The 21,952-nt window shown below is 48.4% G+C and overlaps 1 long non-coding RNA gene across 2 annotated transcripts in view; it reads left to right on the top strand.

Moving 5' to 3' along the window:
• Window positions 1-21,952, top strand: part of LOC137452686 (uncharacterized) — a 74,518-nt gene that overhangs the window by 5,930 nt on the left and 46,636 nt on the right. For both annotated transcript variants that reach the window (XR_010990140.1, XR_010990141.1), the window contains exon 2: window positions 16,687-16,852. This is a non-coding gene — a long non-coding RNA (uncharacterized lncRNA). The remainder of the gene's footprint in view (window positions 1-16,686; window positions 16,853-21,952) is intronic.

Raw genomic sequence — 21,952 nt, 5'->3', positions numbered from 1 at the left:
GTCACGGACATTGCAATCAAAAAAAGCAGAGCAGTCTACTCCCGATTCAGCTGCTGCAGCGTTTGGTTCTAACCGAGATGAAAAAGGGAGACTCGGAAGGCACGCCCCGCCCTCCGCCCCCCTCCTCTCTCCCTGCACATTGTCTGCCGCTCCGTCAGCATCCTCCTCACAATTTCACTTGCCTGCTACTCCTTCTACACAAATCGCGGCTCTCTTATTACCGTCCTTTTGCGCGGAAAAATCTGCTCCTGCCACATCAATAGCGGCAGAAGCGAATCCCGATCAAACTGATAAGGCACGCAAAATCCAAATGGAGGCTGCTACGCATTAAGAATTGCACAAAGAACACACCATGTCCGCCATCTTGGCGAGAACACCGTGTTTATTAGACACCACCACAGCTGTCTGCACCCAGCAGAGAAACCCATAAAAAAGCGGCGAAACCTGTGGCTCGGCGTTTTCGATCCCCTCATCAGCATCTTCCTCTGATACCGCCAGCGACGGCTTGGACTTAGAAGAGGAGAGGACCGATGCTGGGAGGCTGGACAGTGCCGACTCTGCCCTATAACTCCTCTTAGAAAAAAAAAAATGGAGCGCTTGCATGCTCGCGATTGTGGCATTCTTGCAACTGCACCCCTCCCGTGGTTCCCCTCCCAGCAGCGCTCATCCCGGCAACCCTCAGCCCGGCGACACCCACGCCAGCAGCGCCCCACACCCCGGCAGCTCTCCTGGCGGCGCCTCCCATGAGCCCCCATGGCCCCCACGAGTACCAGCGGCATCGACTGACGCACTGCCGATACCAGCACTGACACCAGCAGCCGCTGCCCCCATGGCGGCGGTAGAAACGTCCCCTTCCCCCCAGCGGTTTCAGCTGCGCTATACGCCCCCCCCCGCCTCCTACATTCCAGACATTATCAGCAGAGTATAGCACTCCGAAGGAGGTTCCAATCGAGGCCCGATAGGGCGATCGGCAGGTGGGAGGGACAGGGAACTGTCCCGCTGCACTGGTGGAAAGGTATTGTAGGAAATGTAGACACAGATGGAGAATCTGTAGAAGGTTAAAAATTACTATGGTAATCTCTGGACTGAAAATGTTAAGGGAAGCTAGACAAGCCATAGCTACCTATGGGCTACAGTCAGGATATACAACTGCTGTAATCAATGAGTTGTTTTCAACACATTTGTTAATCCCTTTTGACACACACATGTTAGCAAATGGTGTTTATTACATGGTCTGAGAGCAATCGATCATGGAGGAGATGGGTGCCTTACAACCTGGCCTCCCAACTCCCAGTCCCCACAAATTGGGACCTGATTTTTATTCATTTGAAGGATTGTTTTCTTTACAATTTGCTCACACCCGGAGGATTCAACAAAGTCTGCATCTACTGAGTCATCGATTAAGGCAGACTCCACCCACCAATATCAATGGGTAGCCTCAAGGCATGCCAGAATTCTCTGGCATTCTCTTCCCACTTAGATAGACTCATTGTGACTTTCTCATCTGTAAGTCTATGGATGATATTCTGATTGCAACAAAAAGTTACATCCTAAGACAGTGCTCTCTGAGTTTCAGCCCCTGTCAGCAAGCAGAGACTTGAAAGTCACACCGCCTCAGACCTTGCAACTTCTCAATTAAGTGGCAATTCACTTGCAAATGCCTCGGAAGCCACGCCCCGGCAGCCAGCAGACTCTTTACAAGGTGTCACTGCTAACCATCTTGTTGGGGCAAGACCTTTTCCAGATCATATCAGCAATTGCAGCTTCCTGATAAGGCTTTGCAATTAAGTCAGGATTTAGTGATCAAAGAGTGGTCCAGAATCCAGGACAATAACTCTGATCCTGTGTTTCTCATTACTCAGCAGGGTCTAACAGGGCCACTTGGTTCCTTTGTCAATACCACAACTTACATATGGCATCAATTAGTAAATTCAGACCTGACTCACGGTATGAAGGTAGAAATGCTGGATATTTTGGCATTTGAAAATGCTAATAAAACTAAACAGGTTCTCAGCATTTTATCAACAGGTGCCACTGTCTCATGACTGCTGGATGCAACAACGAATGAAGCATCGACAAACAGCAATGTATCTAGCCATGGCCATAGACGCAATCCTGAAACCACCAGTATGACCACTGCACAAAGGAACAAACCTTGGTGGAAATTATCGTGCTTCTGTGCAACCTAAGTACATTAAATCAAAGTGCCAGACTGCTGGACAGACTCGAAAGTGTCACAGACCTAATCATTTTACTCCAGAGTGTCGCAGAAGTTGCTCCCGCACCACAAGTACGGCCCGCGTGACGACACCAAACCAGGATGCTTGGACCGCATCCCCCGTCCGTCCCCCCCGCAGCCCCCTCTGGCAGTGCACAGCGGACCTGACAACAGCCGCATATCACTTTTGAATCCACAAAGCGTTGTCGTGTTCAATTGGCATGGTCCTTTGGGTCACAGACCCTGTGCTCTGTTAATTGGCAGATTGTCTTACCTCTAGACAGGGCATCCTTATAATTCCTGGTTCAATACATTCTGATTATGACTGGGCTATGAAAATTATGGTCTATACCATTGCCCCTCCTGTTAGCACTCCTGTTGGGACAGAAATTGCTCACCTAATACCATCTGAGTCCCGAGTGCCTAAAACTTCTAACAGGATCCAAGGGCAAGAAGGCTCGGGTTCCACCGATATGCCTAATACCTTATTAGCCCTAGAAATCCAAAAGGGAAAACTGGAACAGATTGTAACTGTCAGACACCCTTGTGGACAAATTGTGCAATCTTCAATGATTGTGGATACTGGAGACAATGTCATCATTATACCTAGTCATAAATGGAATGGTCACTAGCCATTGCTCATGGCAAATGCTGAAGTCATGTGTTTAAAAGGTATCCAAACAACCTGGGTTAGCAAAGAGCCAGTGCAATTAGCTTTTAACTACGGCAAATCAATCACTCTAAGACCATACGTGTTAACCCTTCCAGTTGCTCTAATGGGCTGAGATGCCTTAAGTCAGCTAGGAGCAAAACTCGTTACCACTCTGTGGTGAAGAGGTTATTACATTTCATAGTTTCATAGTTTCATTCAGGGTTGGAAGGGACCACAAGGATCATCTAGTTCCAACGCCCCTGCCATGGGCAGGTACACCCTACACTAGATCAGGCTGGCCAGAGCCTCATCCAGCCTGCTCTTAAACACCCCCAGGGACAGGGCCTCGACCACCTCCCTGGACAACACATTCCAGGGTCTCACCACTCTCATGGTGAAGAACCTCCTCCTCACATCTACCCTGAATCTCCCCACCTCCAGCTTCATTCCATTCCCCCTAGTCCTATCACTACCTGAGATCCTGAGAAGTCCTTCCCCAGCCTTCCTGTAGGCCCCCTTCAGATACTGGAAGGCCACAATTAGGTCACCTCGGAGCCTTCTCTTCTGCAGACTGAACAGCCCCAACTCCTTCAGTCTGTCCTCATAGGAGAGGTGCTCCAGCCCTCTGATCATCCTCGTGGCCCTTCTCTGGACACGTTCCAGCACCTCCACATCCCTCTTGTAATAGGGGCTCCAGAACTGGACACAGTACTCCAGGTGGAGTAGAGGGGGAGGGTCACCTCCCTCGACCTGCTAGCCACACTTCTCCTGATGCAGCCCAGGATCTCATTGGCTTTGCAGGCTGCAAGTGCACATTGAGAGCTCATGTTGAGCTCTTTGTCCACCAGCACCCCCAAGTCTCTCTCCTCAGGGCTACTTTCCAGCCAGTCACTGCCCAGCCTGTATTTGTGCCTAGGATTGCCTCGACCCAGATGCAGGACCCTGCACTTGCTCTTATTGAACTTCATGAGGTTGGCTTGTGCCCATCTCTCCAACCTGTCAAGGTCCCTCTGGATGGCCTCCCTTCCCTCCAGCGTGTCTGCTGCACCACACAGCTTGGTGTCATCAGCAAACTTGCTGAGGGTGCACTCAATGCCACTGTCCATGTCACCCACAAAGATGTTGAACAAGACAGGTCCCAGGACTGATCCCTGAGGGACTCCGCTTGTCACTGGCCTCCACTGGGACATGGACCCATTGACAGCCACTCTTTGGGTGCAGCCATCAAGCCAGTTCCTTATCCATCTAGTGGTCCACCCATCAAACCCATGTGTCACCAGTTTGGAGACCAGGATGTGGTGCGGGACAGTGTTGAAGGCTTTGCTCAGGTCCAGGTAAACGACATCAGTTGCTTGCCCCTCATCTATTAATTTTGTCACCTGCTCATAGAAGGCCACCGGGTTGGTCAGGCAGGATTTGCCCTTGGCCAAGCCATGCTGACTGTTCCCAATCACCTCTTCACTATTCTTTTGAGCGAGTAGTGACTCCAGGAGGATCTGCTCCATGATCTTTCCAGGCACAGAGGTGAGACTGACTGGCCTGTAGTTCCCTGGTTCCTCCTTCTTACCCTTTTTGAAGATGGGGGTAATGTTTCCCTTTTCCAGTCCGTGGGGACTTCACCAGAGAGAGGGGTTCAGCAACCTCATCTGCCAGTTCTCTCAGCACCCGTGGGTGTATCCCGTCGGGTCCCATGGACTTGAACACTTTCAGGTTCTTCAGGTGATCACGAACCTGATCTTCACTTACCATGGGCAGTTCTTCCTCCCCGTCCCTGGCATTGTCTTGCATAACATCAGGAGTGTGGCTAGAGGCCCTTGCAGTGAAGACTGAGGTAAAGAAGTTATTAAGTACCTCAGCCTTTTCCTCATCACTTGTGACCATGTCACCATTTTCCTTTCTGAGGGGGCCCACTCCTTCCCTAGTCTTCTTCTTCCCATTAATATACCTGTAGAAGTTCTTAGTGTTCCCTTTAATCTCCCTGGCTAGATTCAATTCAAACTCTGCTTTGGCATTCCTAACCAGGACTCTTGCTGCTCGGGCAGCTTCCTTATATACCCCCTGTTCTACCTGTCCTTCTCTCCACTTCCTGTAGAGTTTCCTTTTAAGTAATAGTGTGTCCAGTAGCTCCTTGCCCATCCAGGCAGGCCTCCTAGCATTCTTACCTGCTTTTCTCTTTGTTGGTATACAGAGCTCCTGGACACAGAGGAGGTGGTCCTTGAATACTGACCAGCTGTCCTGGGTCCCTCTTCCCTCCAGGGCTTTGTCCCACGACACTTTGGCTAGCAGATCCCTGAAGCGATCAAAATCTGCACGCCTAAAGTCTAGGGTCGTAAGCTTGGAATACTTCCTCCTGATTGCCCTGAGGATATTAAATTCAACTGCTTCATGGTCACTGCAGCCAAGGCCGTATCTGAGCCTCACATTGTTTACCAGCCCTTCCCTGTTGGTGAGAACAAGGTCCAGCATAGCACCATTTCTTGTTGGTTCCTCTACTATTTGGAGGAGGAAGTTGTCTTCTATGCAGTCCAGGAACATCCTGGATTGCTGGTGCCTTGCTGTGTTGTCCCTCCAGCAGATGTCCAGGTGGTTGAAATCACCCATGAGGATCAGGGCTTGTGACCTGGAAGCTGCTTCTATTTGCCTATGGAAGGCCTTATCTGCTTGGATCTGCTGGTCAGGTGGCCTGTAGGAGACCCCCACAGTAATATCTCCTTCCCCTGTCCTGCCTTTAATTTTAACCCATACGCTCTCAACTAGCTCATCATCCCTCCCCAGTTGGAGCTCCACTGATTCCAACTGGCTATTGACATAGAGGGCAACACCTCCTCCTCTCCTTCCCTGCCTATCCTTCCTAAAGAGTTTATACCCATCTATCCCTACATTCCAGTCCTGGGATTCATCCCACCAAGTTTCAGTAACAGCCACTATGTCGTGGCATCCCAGCAGCACAGTAGCCCTTAACTCATCCTGTTTGTTGCCCAATGTAGTGGTTTGAGCCTTAGCTGAGAGTTAAAAGCTTAAATGGGAAAAGGCTGAGAATCTCTTCCCCACTCCCCTCCCACCTCCTCCCTCCAAACAGGGAGAGGAGGGAAAAAAAAGGGGTAAGGAGCAAATCCACTAAGCAACAATCTGGAGTCAGCTTGGAAGTAGAAAGGCAAATAATTTTTTTCCTTCAAATTATATATATATATAACAATAACAGGGAAAAACAAGGTTCACAAGGGCAAGGAACACGAATGGATGGGAGTAGGACAGAAAAAAAATAATACAAAACCAGTCTTTCTCTGAGGAGGTGCAGAGGCAGCAGGCAAAAGGATCAGGTCCGGCCACATGGCTGAGGAGCAGGAGGGCAGCTGCAGTAGCTCTCATCCAGCAGAGGCAGGAGCCAAAAAGGAGATCCAACTGCTATGATGTCCTGCTTTTTATACCCTAGTTGGGCAGGGAGGGGGAAGTGGAACAGACTCAGCTTTCCCAGGGGGGAAACGCCCTTCAGGGAGTGTAAAGTACCCGCCAGCCCTCCACCCTGCTTTCTTCTTTTGTTTTCAGAAAGAGGCGTTAACCCACCACACCCAAGCTGCGTGCATTCGCATAGAAGCACTTCATCTGGGCTGGCCCTGTCCTCCTCTTGTGCCAATTCCCCTCGGTTTCCACAGAATGTCCTGGTGTATCATTCGTGGCTTGCCTCAGGGCAGCAAGTTGAGAGCCCTTACCAGCTCTCCTTCTCTCTACTGCTGGTGAGCTGCCCCTCTGTTTGTCACCAGCCAGCAAGAGATTATTAACCCCTTCCCCCTTCAAATCTAGTTTAAAGCCCTATCAATGAGCCCTGCCAATTCCTGCCCCAGGACTCTTATCCCCCTCTGGGACAAGTGTGTCCCATAGGTTGTTTTCAGCTCTGGTGCCTTGAAAACCAATCCATGATTGTGGAACCCAAAGCCCTGTCGATGGTACCAGCTCCTGAGCCATGAATTGATCTGTCGGCCCTTCCTCAGTGTTTTCTCATCCATTGCTGACGTTAGAGGGATGGCAGAGAACACGACTTGAGCCCCTGATGCCTTTAGCAGTTGCCCTAAGGTTCTGAAGTCTTTTTTAATAGATTGTGAGCCTCTCATTGTTACATCGTCACTGCCCACCTGAAAGACCAGCAGTGGGTAGTAGTCCGAAGGACTCACGAGGTTGGGAATTTTATCTACAATGTCTTTTACTTGGGCACCAGGGAGGCAGCTGACTGCTCTATGAAATGGGTCTGGTCTGCATATTGGGCCCTCTGTTCCCCTCAGTAGGGAGTCTCCTATGACGATGACCCTACGAGGTTTCTTTTCTGGGTAAGTTTTGATGGCTGGCCTGAGGCAACCTGTCATTGGTGCAGCTTCTGACCTTCTTGAGTCCTCGACCTTACCAATGACCTGTTCCTCCTGCAGAGCCTCATACCTGTTCTGTAACTGCACTGGAGGCAGCGTGCTGCTTAAAGTAGCAGACTTCCTTCGTTTGCATTTCTTCCGTCAGGCAGAGACCTGTTCCCATTGGCCCTGCTCATGTGGGTTACTACAGGGAGGTTGAGAGGCTTGCTGCTGGGAAGGTATCAAACTCCCTGTTCCACTAAGTGTTACCCCATGTTCTGGTTTAGAAGAGATTACATTATGGGAATCGTCAATTTTCTGCTCGCCATCTCTTCTAGCTTTTAGCCTTTCCACCTCTTCTTTTAGTTTGACTACCATGCTCATCAGATCACTGACCTGCTCACACCTGACACAGGAGCTGCTCCCTCCATCTTCCGTATCGAGTGCCAGGTTCCAGCACTCACTGCAGCCACCTACCTGAACATCTGCATGCTTGTGAGTGGTCTCTGTTTGGGTGCCCACTGTCCTTCTGTTAGCCTTTGCTCTAGTAGTGACCATCTTGCAGTAACCACCCTCTCCACCTGTGGTGTTTTTTCTTCTTTTTCCTTTTTTTTTTTTTTTTTTTTTTGCCCTGTCAGTAAGAAGGCGAGCTGCGCTCCTCAAGCTGCCTCCTCTCTCTTCAGCCACGCACTGGGTTCTGTTTGGTTTGCACGCGGTCTCCGCGGCAACCCCTCCCCCAGCTATGTCACTGCCTCCGGCAGGTAGGCAATCCGAGCCCCCTGCCCTCCTCCTCTCTTCGGGAAGTCCCGAGCCACCAGCCCCTTACTGCCTGAAAAGTGAGGGAAGTAAAGCCAAAAGCCAAACTTCCAGAGCTGCGCTCCTCAAGCTGCCTCCTCTCTCTTCAGCCACGCACTGGGTTCTTATTTATGAATATGAAATATGAATTATGAAAAAATTATTTTTATTAATTATCAAATTATTAATAACGGATAAATCACCAACTTATATACGTGTTCTAGTGCACGTTCGTGAAATACATTCCACAAGTGGCTTAGTGTTATGATTATAACTTAATTGAACTAGTTACAGACTATCACTATATTTATATAATGAAGGGTGCAGTTCTGCCGCTTGGCCACTAGATGGCGAATCGGCGGGACACGGGCGGCTTCTGGCTATACACAGCAATATTACAATCTTTCTATGCGTCAGCGCTTACTCTGCTAGACGTGGATACTTTGAACTGAGTGCTAGTGGATGAAAAGCACGTGGAAAATATTCAAATCCCTGCAGACAACAAGGATCGGTCCTGGTCGGGGTCGGCCCGTGGTGTCGGTTCTCGGGGCTGATGCAAACAGCCTCGGGGAGAGAATGCGGCTGCGTTAGGCGGCGGATTCTCATTTACCGAGCTTAAAGGAGCAGCGGGACTCTCAGAGTGGTCCTGGGTTCGGTGCAGTATAGGCACGAACAATGCTTTAGTCTTCCCTGAGATTCACAGGGCTCAGAGCGGCACTCGGCAGCTCCTCAGAGCGGCACTCGGCGGCTCCTCTCCCGCTATGGCGGGGCTAGGCATACGTGGACTCGGTATTGATCAAGTCCCTTCTCCCCGGTAACTGGGCAGATCTTACCCTCGGGGGTTGGTCCAGTCCTCCGGTGGCACGGTGGGCTCTCCCGGTCGGCACGACTAGCTGTAGCAACACTGGATTCCTCAGAAACAGCGAAGGTCCTCCCTCTGGGCTTCTTAACGATGCAGACGCTTCTAGTATGCGTGCAGGTATAACAGAAGCTAACAACAATAAGCTCAATGGCAAAGGCTGCAGCTCGAGAGTTACTCTCTCGAGCAAGCACAGAGACAAAGTGAATGAGGGGGCCACTTGTTTACCAACTGGGGTGATATTTATAGATTCCTCGAGGCTGGGCTTGACCAATGGGCACTCTCATAAACAACTGGCTTCAGCCTATAGAAAGCATGAAGCTAGAATTATGCCCATACTTGGTGTCAGCACGAGCACTGCATGCGCTGGGTGCGTGCAAGCCTGGCTAATGCCTTGGCTTTTGTCTTCCTCGTGGAGGAGGGGGAACTTGCCCACATGCTGGGACAAGATTCAGTATCAGCATACTAGAAACGTCTGCATCGTTAAGAAGCCCAGAGGGAGGACCTTTGCTGTTTCTGAGGAATCCAGCGTTGCTACAGCTAGTCGTGCCGACTGGGAGAGCCCACCCTGCCACCGGAGGACTGGACTGACATCCGAGGGTAAGATCTGCCCAGTTACCGGGGAGAAGGGACTTAATCAATACCGAGTCCACGTATGCCTAGCCCCCCGTAGCGGGAGAGGAGCCGTCGAGTGCCGCTCTGAGCCCTGTGAACCTCAGGGAAGACTAAAGCATTGTTCGTGCCTATACTGCACCGAACCCGGGACCACTTCGAGAGTCCCGCTGCTCCTTTAAGCTCAGTAAATGAGAATCCGCCGCCTAACGCAGCCGCATTCTCTCCCCGAGGCTGTTTGCATCAGCCCTGAGAACCGCCGTGATTGGGCCGACCCCCGTAGCTTTGCCCGCTGCCCGTCGTTCGAGCCCGCCTACCGGCCACCATCGTCCCGCCCTGCCGTGCGAGCCACGGGCCGAACCCGACCAGGACCGATCCCTGTTGTCTGAAGGGATTTGAACCCTCTCATCACAAGACAGCATGAACACGGCACAACTGTCATGAAAATGACAATCAGCAAACCTGCTTAGCACTGACCTCAACAACGGTCACGATAAACCAAGATGTCAACAGAAAGCATCTAACTTATAACTGAGTGTCGTGACTGCTTAACTGTTGTGTGAACATTAAGAGATTAGAATTGCTAGGATGAGCAAAACCACATTATTCTGTGTAATTTTATATTGGGCAAAGCAGTGAAGCTCTTTTTGCTCTTGCTGTTTGCCTGCAAGTTTTCTGTCTGTGAAGCTAGAGCCTGGCCACATGTACCTTTACAGATTAAAGAAATCTTGCTACCATTAAACAATTCATGATTTTGGACCATCCTAGAGAAAACAGAGATGCAACATAATCCTAAAGCAGATTGTAAGAGACAGTACTAAGGATTGCATTTGTGCCCCAATCTCTGTGTGCAATGCGTTCAGGCATAATCAAGTCTTCTCTGCCAGTAAGAGGAGTGAAATGTAAAGATAGGAACTGTTAAGATCTAAGTTCTTATTTACAATGTTTGTTATCTTTGACCATGTATTATGCCAACTCTGTTAAAGCATTGTAACTAGTTCAACTTAAGCCTCGTGCCTTGTATGGGTTACATCAGTCTGTTAGACGTGCTATGCTACAGAACTTTTGCTTTTGCTACACAGCTTAGCTTTACCTTGCTTGCTTCTGTGTTTGCAGTAGCATCTTGTATGGGATGAGAACAACTCCCATGACCAGATTGCTCACAAAAACAAAAAGGGGGATTTGTGGCAATGCCAGCGACAAGCAGTGTGAGCAATCTGGCAGTGCAAGCCTAGAGCCTGACATGGTGGTAGGCCATGCTCAGCATAAGTGCAGAGCCAGCTAGCAGTGGAGCAAAACAGTGCTGTGCCTGCAGCATGTAACTAAAACAAGGCACTGGTAGCTATAAACATGGACAGTTATCTTGGGACAACAGGACATGCAGCTGCATCAAAAAACCTTGCGTGTCGTTAGTAGTTGGACCAATAATCTATAATAGTGAGATGTTTGGTCACTCATAGGGAACCAATGGCGCCATGCCAACAAGGCACTCCGAGTTTATATAAATTGTAGAAGTTCCCTTGCTACGCACTTCCGCCTTTCCTGTCTCTTCTTCTTCTACACTTTACTGTGCTATACTTCCACTACAGGCCTGCACCATAGGCCTGCAACACTGGAACAATAAAGGAACAATACTCAATGTCGTGGGATGGAAAGGGTAAGGCCAGGAAGCCTCTTCTCTCCCCCCTGTGAAGTAAAAGGGAAAAAAAAAATTGAAGGGAAAGGAAAAAAAACTCACAAGCTGAATTAGCAAGGCAGTGGAGCTATATTTACAAAGCAATGTAGGGTATGCAGGGGAATATTTACAAATTTACAATATCTATAATATATACAAAGATATACAACAGAGTAACACAGAAATGAGAGTAACCCCCCTCGGCAGAGAGGGGGTTCCCCACCTCCGCTCTCCCCTCTGAACCCCCCCCCCTTTTCCCAGAGTGGGATAGAAAGAGAGAGAAAAGAGAGGAAAAAAAAATGTTAGAAGCAGTTCGTGTTAATTGGAAAAGCAGTTAATACAGGCCTTATCAAGTTTGTCAGTTTGAAGGCCAGAGCCTTGGCAGAAAGCCCAGCACAGAAAGCTGCTGCACTGTGGAGAGGCGGAAGCAAGACTGAAGATAGGGTGCCGGAGTGCCCAGGATAGTCCCAGCTCACTCCCAGTTCAGAAGGTGCTTCCTCCCACTTTACCAATGAAATAGTTTAGATTATTCTTTTCCGTTTACCAACTTCCGTCCACCATATTCCCTTTCTTAAAGGGGACAGCGTCAACCGGCCACAGTCCACCCCTTCTAAACAATTTCATTGGCTGTTCATACTGTCCATCCAATCCAAAACGATATTTACAGTTCGTGAGCAAAGTTCATAGTCCATTCCGGCTATGCTCAGATGTAGATGATTCAAAAGTCCAAGAAAATCAGAAAATGAGAAAAATGGAAACCAGTTCATTTCTTCACCGACGAAGCGAAGAAAAGGGAAACAGGGAATCTCAGGGTCTCTTAGTTGACTCAGGGCTCTCAGGGATCTCAGGGTTCGTGCACCGTAGATGTCTCGTTGATTCTTCCTTTGGACGCGATGTAGCTGTACAACAGTTCGAAATTAACCTCTTTCAGCTAAAGTTAAATTTCTTTGTGGAATACACTGAATTTCACCATTCTCTTGCATTACCCAATAAGTGTGACCCAGACCTTCAGCTGAAACCACCCCTCGGACAGGTTTAGCCTCTCCTGAGGGTGAAAATACCCAAACAGTTTTACCTAACAGATTCTTTTCTCTAACAACAGGAACTCTATCACCTTCAACTTTCCGTAGCAAATCTGAATGTGCAGGTCCAGCTCTGCTCACTGAACCTCTACTATATACCAGCCAGGTTGCTTGTGCTAAATGCTTTTCCCAGTTTTTCAAAGATCCACCTCCCATGGTTTTGAGAGTGGTCTTCAACAAACCGTTGTAGCGTTCAATCTTCCCTGAAGCTGGTGCATAGTAGGGAATATGGAATATCCACTCAATACCGTGCTCTTTTGCCCAGTTCTTTACAAGGTTGTTCTTGAAATGAGTTCCGTTGTCTGACTCAATCCTATCTGGAGTTCCGTGTCTCCACAGGATCTGTCTCTCCAGACCGAGAATGGTGTTGCGGGCAGTTGCATGTGGAACTGGATAAGTTTCCAACCATCCAGTGTTTGCCTCTACCATAGTAAGCACGTATTGCTTACCAGAACGAGAACGTGGTAGAGTGATGTAGTCAATCTGCCAAGCTTCACCATACTTGTACTTGGACCATCTGTCACCATACCACAAGGGCTTAAGTCGTTTTGCCTGCTTAATAGCAGCACAAATGTCACAGTCATGGATGACTTGTGTGATAGCATCCATGGAAATGTCTATGGATCTGTCACGAGCCCATTGGTATGTTGCATCTCTGCCTTGATGTCCTGACGAATCATGAGCCCACCGAGCTAAGAATATCTCACCTCGATGTTTGCAGTCGAGATCAAGGCCGTTGGACTCTGCCCATCTGTCCAGCCTGTCGAGGTCTCTCTGCAAAGCCTCTCTACCCTCTAGCAGGTCAACTCCTGTCCCCAGCTTGGTGTCATCAGCAAATTTACTGATGATAGACTCAATGCCCTCATCCAGATCATCAATAAAGATGTTAAAGAGGATGGGGCCCAGCAATGATCCCAGGGGGACTACTGACTGGCCGCCAGCTAGATGTGACACCATTCACCACCACTCTCTGGGTTCGGCCATCCAGCCAGTTCCTAACCCAGCTCAGAGTGCTGCTGTCCAAGCCATGGGCTGACAGCTTGGCCAGGAGTTTGCTATGGGGGACGGTGTCAAAGGCCTTGCTGAGGTCCAGGTAAACTACATCCACAGGCCTCCCCACATCCACCAGGCGGGTCACCTGATCATAGAAGGAGATCAGGTTGGTCAGGCAGGACCTGCCCTTCCTAAATCCATGTTGGCTGAGCCTGATCCCTTGGCCATCCTCTAAGTGCTGTGTTAATGCACTCAGGATGACCTGTTCCATGATCTTGCCTGGCACTGAGGTCAGGCTGACAGGCCTATAATTCCCTGGCTCATCCAACCGGCCCTTCTTGTGGATGGGCACCACGTTGGCCAGCTTCCAGTCCTCTGGGACATCTCCAGTGAGCCAGGACTGCTGAAAAATGATGGAGAGCGGCTTGGTCAGCTCCTCTGACAGCTCCCTCAGCACCCTAGGATGGATCCCATCTGGTCCCATGGACTTGTGGGGATCCAGGCGCCTGAGCAGATCACCAACTACCCCATTTTGGAACAGTGGAAAACTATGCTGCTCCCTGGCTCCTTCTGCTAGCTCTGCAGGCCAGCTGTCTGGAAGACATTCTGTCCTGCTAGTAAAAATTGAGGCAAAGAAGGTGTTAAGTATCTCTGCCTTTTCCTCATCCCTTATCACAACGTTCCCCTCCGTGTCCACCAAGGAGTGGAGGTTGTCTCTGCCCTTCCTCTTGCTATTAATGTATTTATAGAAGGACTTTTTGTTGTCCTTCACAGCAGTGGCCAGACTAAGCTCCAAATGCGCTTTTGCCTCCCTAATTTTCTTCCTGCAAGACCTAGCAACATCCTTAAATTTTTCACGGGTTGCCTCCCCTCTCTTCCAAAGGTGATACACCCTCTTTTTTTCCCTTAGTTCCATTAAAAGTTCTTTAACCATCCAGGCTGGCCGTCTGCCCCGGCGGCTCATCTTCCGGCACATTGGCACAGCCTGTCCCTGAGCCTTCAACAGTTCTTCCTTGAAGTAGGCCCAGCTCTCCTGGACCCCTTTGTTTTTAAGGGCTTTATCCCAAGGAACCCTCTGAATTAGTTCCTTGAGTAGCCTGAAGTCCGCCCTCCGGAAATCCAGAGTGGAGGTCTTCTTGCTACCCCTCTTAGCTTGACCAAATAATGAGAATTCAATTATCTCGTGGTCACTGGCCCCTAAGCACCCTCCAACCACCACATCACCCACCAACCCTTCCCTATTGGTGAAGAGGAGATCAAGCATAGCCTTGCCCCTGGTAGGCTCTCGCAGCACCTGGGATAAGAAGCTGTCCTCCATGCATTCTAAGAACCTCCTAGATTGCCACTTCTCTGCTATGTTAAGATCCCAGCAGATATCAGGCAAGTTGAAGTCACCCATGAGAACAAGGTCAGGCGATCTTGAGACAGCCTTAAGCTGCCTATAGAATGACTCATCAACATCCTCCTCCTGGTTGGGTGGTCTATAACAGGCTCCAACCAGGATGTCAGCCCTGTTGGCCTTCCCTCTAATTCTTACCCACAGGAACTCAACCCTATCGTCCCTAATCTCCGTCTCAATGGCATCTAGTGCCTCCCTGATGTACAGGGCCACCCCTCCACCCCTTCTTCCTTGCCTGTCTCTCCTGAAGAGCCTGTAGCCATCAATTGCAGCACTCCAGTTATGTGAGTCGTCCCACCACATCTCTGTGATGGCAACTACATCATAACTTTCCTGCCGCAGCAAGGCTTCCAGCTCCTCTTGTTTGTTGCCCATGCTTCGTGCATTAGTGTACATGCACTTCAGCCGGGTTGCTGGTTTCACCTCTGGCTCTGGCTTATCACCCCCAGACCCCATCCTGGGGGGACTGGTTTCAACCCCTTCCCCCTTCGAAACTAGTTTAAAGCCCTGTCGATGAGACCTGCCAATTCCCTCCCCAAAATCTTTTTCCCTTTGATGGATAGGCCATTCTTGTACACTCTGATCTTACCCCTCCTCTGGGACAGATGTGCTCCATCTGTTGCCAGCTGGCCTGGTGCAGCAGAAAGTTTTTCAAGATCAAAAAACCCAAAATTCTTTTGCCTGCACCAGCCTCTAAGCCACTTGTTGACTTCAGCTGCTGACCTGTTCCTTATGGTATTCCCACCTGCAACTAAGGGTATAGACAAAAAAATTATTTGTGCCCCTGGTCCCTCAACCAGATCTCCCAGGGCCCTGAAGTCATCTTTGATAGCCCTGGGAGTTCTGGTTGCAACATCATCATTCCCTAACTGCATAACTGTCAAGGGATAATAGTCAGAGGGCTGCACCATACCAGGCAGTCTTCTGGTAACATCTCCAACCATGGCTCCTGGAAGGCAACAAACCTCCCTGAGAGTAGGGTCTGGCCGACATATGGGGCCCTCTGTTCCCCTCAGGAGGGAATCGCCAATAACAATTACCCTCCTCTTTTTTTTAAGGGAGCAAGTCCTGATGCCGGGGGAAGGCTGTTTAAGCTTAGGCTGTTTCACCTTAGGTCGTTTCACCTTAGGCTTTTTTGCCACAGGGAAAACCCCAGATGGCGTGCCCTCCGAGATCAGAATCACCTCACCCTCAACCTCCAATGCCCCGTACTTGTTTTCCAAGGGCAGTGGGGGGGGGTGAGTGGGGGCAAGGAGGTTTAACCTTGCATCTTTTGATAGGAACCTGCATCCATTCCCCTCTTCTTTTTGGATAACTGGCCTCTGCTGGGGGGGCCTGCAGAGCCTGGTTACTCAGGTTCGTCACCCTTCTGCAATTGCATACATCTCTAAATCTAGCAACCTCGTCCTTCAGTCCAGCCACCAGGCTAAGCAGACAGTCGATCTGCTCACACCTAAAGCAGGAGCCGTCCCCTCTACCCTGCATCTCAAGTGCCAGGCTCCAGCACTGTCTGCAGCTAGATGCCTGGACACCTACCTCTTGCTTATGACACCTACCTATCTGCTTATATTCCCCCTCAGTCTGAGTCGAGACTGACTTTTTAAAGGAGTTATTGTGGCGAGTTACCACCATGGCTAGCCCTGCCCACGGAACCTACTGGAGAATGTTTTTTTTTAAAAAAGTGTGGCGGCGCGCGCATCCGAACGAGAACCCGGGCTGAAACGGAAGCTGCTGTGAGCTGCCGCGGGCTTTGAAACTGCCGCGGCACGCAGGGGAGCCCGAACGATCCCGAACACATGGAGAATCGGTGAAAGCCGATTCCTGCCAAGCGCAGAGACTCTGTGCAGGTCCTTCAGGTCAAAAACAGCAGCAGTCCGTGCCTTTCCGAGGCTCCTGGTCTCGATGTGTGTTCCCGATGGAGCTTACCGCTGAAACGGTATTGCTGCAGAGTAGGAATGATGTTGGGGTAGCATCTCTCTGGTGTCCTGTTGAAATGGGAAATTTTGCACCAGTTTTCTGGAGCTTTGAACAAAATGCCTGATCTCTGCACACTTTCTTTCCTAGGCAAATTCAGAATACGCACATGGGGCTGGATTTGTCCGTGCTGGAGTACCAGGAAATCTGGGGGAAGATGATGTCTGGCCATGTGGAATATCACATTGTCGTTGTTACTTGACTGGCTGCCTTCAAATGAGCAAAACACAAGCCTGAAGATGTAGTTCAATTTATGGTAAATGCATGATCAGTGCTTGTTAGTGATCACTTTCTTAACCAACTGTGATTATTTTGGTCCTGATGTAGCAGATACTTTATCATCATCGTCATCTCCCTGGGTCAAGGTCCTTGGTTAGAGCAACACAGTCTGTACCATTTATGCACTAGGAGTGTTATACATATGTTGATTGACCTTTGCATTCCAGAAGCTCAAAGCAACAACTATTTATTGTTGGATTTAAGGCTTTTTGCATTATGGGTCAAAAATAGAAAGCAGTTAATTCAGCCTTTTGCAAGTCCTGCTACAGAATTAGTTTCTCTGATACATGTATCAGTACTGGGACTTGGTGTGTAAACACAAAATAAATATGTCATTGTTTACTTAAATAGAGAGGGAACCATGTGGGGCTGGGTAGGAATCCTGTTTACCAATCCTGGATGCAAATCACCTTGTGATTACATCATGAATCAAGATGTGCCCCAACAAAGGATAACTGGACTGCAGCTGGCCTACCACAATGGCCTAAAGGACCCAGCCATCACGCCTTCAGGACAAAATCATCTCCAGCTATCAGATAGCCCCCAGGAATGGAGGATGGTGACACAATAGACTCACCACCTGTTTCCTGATGTGTAATGAGGGTGTGGGCAGGTAGATGGAGTGGGAGGAGGCGGAGGCCCCCCCCCATCATCCAGACCACTGCCCAAACTACACAAAAACTTCCTGGGAAACGATACCTGGATACTTATGATTTCCTGGAAAGATTTCATGGGGGACAATACCTGGATACTTACCTAAGGATGATTTCCCAGGACGATGTCCTGGGAACCAACACCTGGGCACTTGCCTGAGGACTAAAAAACTGTATAAAAAGACCTGAGCGACACTGTCAAAGTTGAAGAAAGAAAACGGCACCACACGCTGGAAATGTCACGGGGCAACACAATGGATCTTGGACTCTGAAACTCTCTCTCCACCTCTGACTGTTGGTAATATAATCTCTTTCCTACTTTCTCCTTCTTCTCCCTATTCCCTCTCTCTCTCACTCTCTAATTCCTTCCCTCTTCTCTCTCTCTCCCCCCCTCTCTATTTTCTCCCTCTCCCCTTCTTATTTCCACTTTGTTTATGTAATAAATAGTCTAGCTGTTGATATTTTGGCCTCGTTTATGCCTCTAATTTCACAACACGGGAATATTCAAAAGAACTGAGTCTCTTTCCCTCTCCGGACCAAGACATTAATTTGGCGTAATCGGCAGGATTCCCGTGCAGTGAAAGTATCACAGCAAGACTATTGCATTTCTGAGAATCCCGAAATGTGTGTGTGTGTCTGAGACGTACTCTGAGTACGAAGTGAGTGCCGAGTCCAGATTCGTGTTTTCAGTCTCCTGAGAAGGAAGTGGCCGGAGAAAGATGAAGCGAAATGTTCAGAGAGACTGTGTGGGAGTTCTCAAAAGCTTTAAATATGTGTGCTTTCTTGGGGGAGATTATCTGGGGTACAAATGTTGACTTTATAGTGTGACCTCCTCGAGAATCCTCTGTACCCTGCTTTAAATGTGTGTGCTTTCCTGGGGAAGATTATCTGGGGTACAAACATTGATTTTATAGTGTGACCTCCCCGAGAATTCTCAGTACCCTGTTTTGGGAAACCTAGTTTTGGTGATATTTGTAAAGCGTGTATTCTCTCGGGGAAAGTGTGGCTTTCCTGAGAAGCCCAGTATTGAAACAAAAGTTGAGTAACTTTTGCAGGTGTGTGTTCTCTCAGGGAAACAGAGTGACTCTTCCCTAAGAAACACAGGGTTCTTGTCCTGTTGTAACAGAAAATTCAAGGAACAAAAGCTGAGAAGCTTTTGCAAGTGTGGGTTCTCTCAGGGAAATAGTGTGACTTCCTTGAGAAGCCCAGGTTGGTTGTTTTTTCTTGTGTGTGACCTCTCCTGAAAAATCTATTGTGTATTTTTCCTGGAGAAGATTATTTTGGAGTAAGCCTTTTAAAAGTGTATGTTTTTTCGGGCAAGATTTTGTTGGTACAAACAGTGTTTTGATCTGAATTCCCCATGAAACTTAGTGCCCTATTAAGAAATGCTTTGTGAAACAAAAGAGATGGCCCGGAGTGAGAGGCTTTTTAACCTTTTAGAAGCACATGGTGCCCACCCATCTGTACAGGTACCTGACTGGGCCCGTGAAAATTGGCATAATTTCCAGAGTGTGGCTGATAGAATTGTGGCCCTGCAGAAAGATGCAAGAGCCGCCTTTGCCTCAATTTTTACTAGCAGGACAGAATGTCTTCCAGACAGCTGGCCTCCAGAGCTGGCAGAAGGAGCCAGGGAGCAGCATAGTTTTCCACTGTTCCAGAATGGGGTAGTTGGTGATCTGCTCAGCCGCTTGGATCCCCACAAGTCCATGGGACCAGATGGGATTCATCCTAGGGTGCTGAGAGAGCTGTCAGAGGAGCTGGCCAAGCCGCTCTCCATCATTTTTCAGCAGTCCTGCCTCACTGGAGATGTCCCAGAGGACTGGAAGCTGGCCAACGTGGTGCCCATCCACAAGAAGGGCCGGTTGGATGAGCCAGGGAATTATAGGCCTGTCAGCCTGACCTCAGTGCCAGGCAAGATTATGGAACAGGTCATCCTGAGTGCAATCACACAGAACTTACAGGATGGCCAAGGGATCAGGCCCAGCCAGCATGGATTTAGGAAGGGCAGGTTATGTTTCAAAACATAACACATGAGATTTTACCTGTTTAAAATCATCTATAGCATGTGCAGATCACAAAATCACAGAATATTAGGGGTTGGAAGGGACCTCTAGAAAACATTTAGTTCAACCCCCCTGCTAATGCAGGTACATCATATCAGGTTGCACAGGAATGTGTCCAGGTGGGTTTTGAAATGCTTCAGGGAAGGAGATTTCACAAGCTCTCAGGGCAGCCTGTTCCAGTGCTCCACCACCCTCACTGTAAAGAACTTTTTAGTCATGTTGAGGTGGAACCTCCTGTGTTCCAGCTTATACCTGCTGTTCCTTGTCCTATCACTGGACATTACAAAAAAGAGACTGTCACCTTCATCTTGACTCCCACCTCTCAGATATTTATAGACATATATCACATCCACTTGAGCTATTTCACCTGGGACTATCTACTCAGTCAATGGGAAAAAAAACAGGTTTGGGGTACAGTTGAGGTACTGTCATGGGTTGAGTTGAATCTGCTGCTGATACCATGCTGCTGTCAAGCCAACTTCAAAGTGAAAGAACTGGCTGAAACAAAGTGTCATCAGGCTTGAAGTTCAGATGGCAACATGAGAGGCTTTGTGTTCTGATTGCTGCTTTTGGTTTCTGGGTTGAGTGTTGGTCCTTTTCCTCTGGGTAGATTGTGGGTTGCAGGGTCAGGGAGGTCTCTGGCTTGTGCTGCTGCTTCTGCATTGTGCTGCCCTTTCCTACAAGTAGGCTAAGGTAATTGTCATCATCATGTCATTAAACTCTTTGTCTCAACCCAGAAGTTTTTTGTGTTAATTCCCCCCCTGTCTGTGTGTGCAGAGGGGGGTGGGTGAGAGCAGGCTATGTTAACTCAGCACAGATACATATAGGGTTGATGGGAAAATATATATTTGTTAAAGGGACTGTAAGGGGATGCACTCTGTGGCATGCCATGAACATCTGCTCTGTTCTGAGGGTAACTGTAGTGTCAAAGTGATGTGAGTGCCTAGTTACCTGGTAGACCATTAGCCCTAGTATAACTTATGAATCCCAGAAGATAGCTGATAAATCCATATTTACACAGTCTCATCTTTAGATAAAGGCACATCTGTCATTGTTTTCAAGAGGTGCATAGTGAAGGGATGTCATACATTTACTGCACACTTATACTATATATAAATTTAAGGTGAAAGCAGCAATGCTAGTGTTAGAATTTGTTGTGTTCTCCCTCCATGTCCCTGCAGTGTTTCCTTCCTTGTTCCTGCTCTTGTGTTGTTTCCTTCTGCGTGGCAGTGTCATGTGGCTGTATTGTAACATCAGCTGAGAAACTGGTTCTGTCTAAAAATTAATATTTAGGGGTTTGTTATTTAGTACTAATTTACACCTGTTTATTGAGCTTGTAAGTGGCACAGACCCATTAAAGTTTGTTTAGGAGAAAAGTCCAGCATGGGCAGATAAGAGATAAGGAGTTTCTTTTTTTTCAGTAGCAATGCCTGCTTGTATTATGTAATACTTCCATATCACTCTGTGCAAGAAAGAATCTGACTAAACCTGAGGTGTTGAACTGGGCTATTGTCATCTAACACTTTGCTTCATTTAAGAAAAAGTAGGTAAAATCAGCTTATCTATAAATATGAGAAACAGACTTCCTACTGTGGTCCCCCTGCTTACCAAAGTTGTCTGTCACCATGTCTGCTCTCTCATTTTCAGCACCTAGTTGCTCTTCTTAAGTGAAATGAACCTTTCTGGTTTCTCCTTGGGTCAGAGCTCCTGAAATTTCATTCTTGAAGGAGAAAACTGCTGTACTCTCATGGGAATAACATCAGACACATTTTCTTCAGCTAAGTCTGGTATATAAAATAGTTGGTGTGTTAGAGTAATTTAAAACCATGATGAGAGGTTTTGCATCAGTTCATTCCAGTGAGTTTTTTCTGTATGTATTACTGGAAAGAACACAGGGATTCACCTGTCCTAATTTATCTCTCTGTAAATTGGATATTTTAATCTGAGCTTGTCTTTGCTTTTGTGGTCAGTGAGTAGAAGGGGAATGAGGTGACTCATCCTTTGGAGATGCCTCTCCTTAAAGGGAAAGCAGTCTACATTTTAGTCTGCAGAGGGTTTTAACTTCAGGCTAAAATGCCTAAGGCCCAATGAGTTGCATGTAATTCATTGTCTATACCACCAGAGGTGCCCTAGGGCCCTTTGTTACCCCAGAGCATGTCGGATGATATAAGATGCCTCTCTTTAGGCAGACCGATGTCCTCTCCATGATTAGGACAAGGGACAACAGGTGCAAACTAGAACATAGGAGTTTTCGCTTGAACTTAAGGAAATGATTCTTTTCTTTGAGGGTGATGGAGCACTGGAATAGGCTGCCTGGACAGGTAGTGGAGTCTCCTTCTCTGGAGACTTTTAAAACCCACC

The sequence above is a fragment of the Melanerpes formicivorus genome, unplaced genomic scaffold (assembly GCF_026170545.1).
Source record: "Melanerpes formicivorus ecotype bairdi unplaced genomic scaffold, bMelFor1.0.p_v2 SCAF_57, whole genome shotgun sequence".
Taxonomy (NCBI): domain Eukaryota; kingdom Metazoa; phylum Chordata; class Aves; order Piciformes; family Picidae; genus Melanerpes; species Melanerpes formicivorus.
This window is presented reverse-complemented; position numbering and strand designations above follow the sequence as displayed.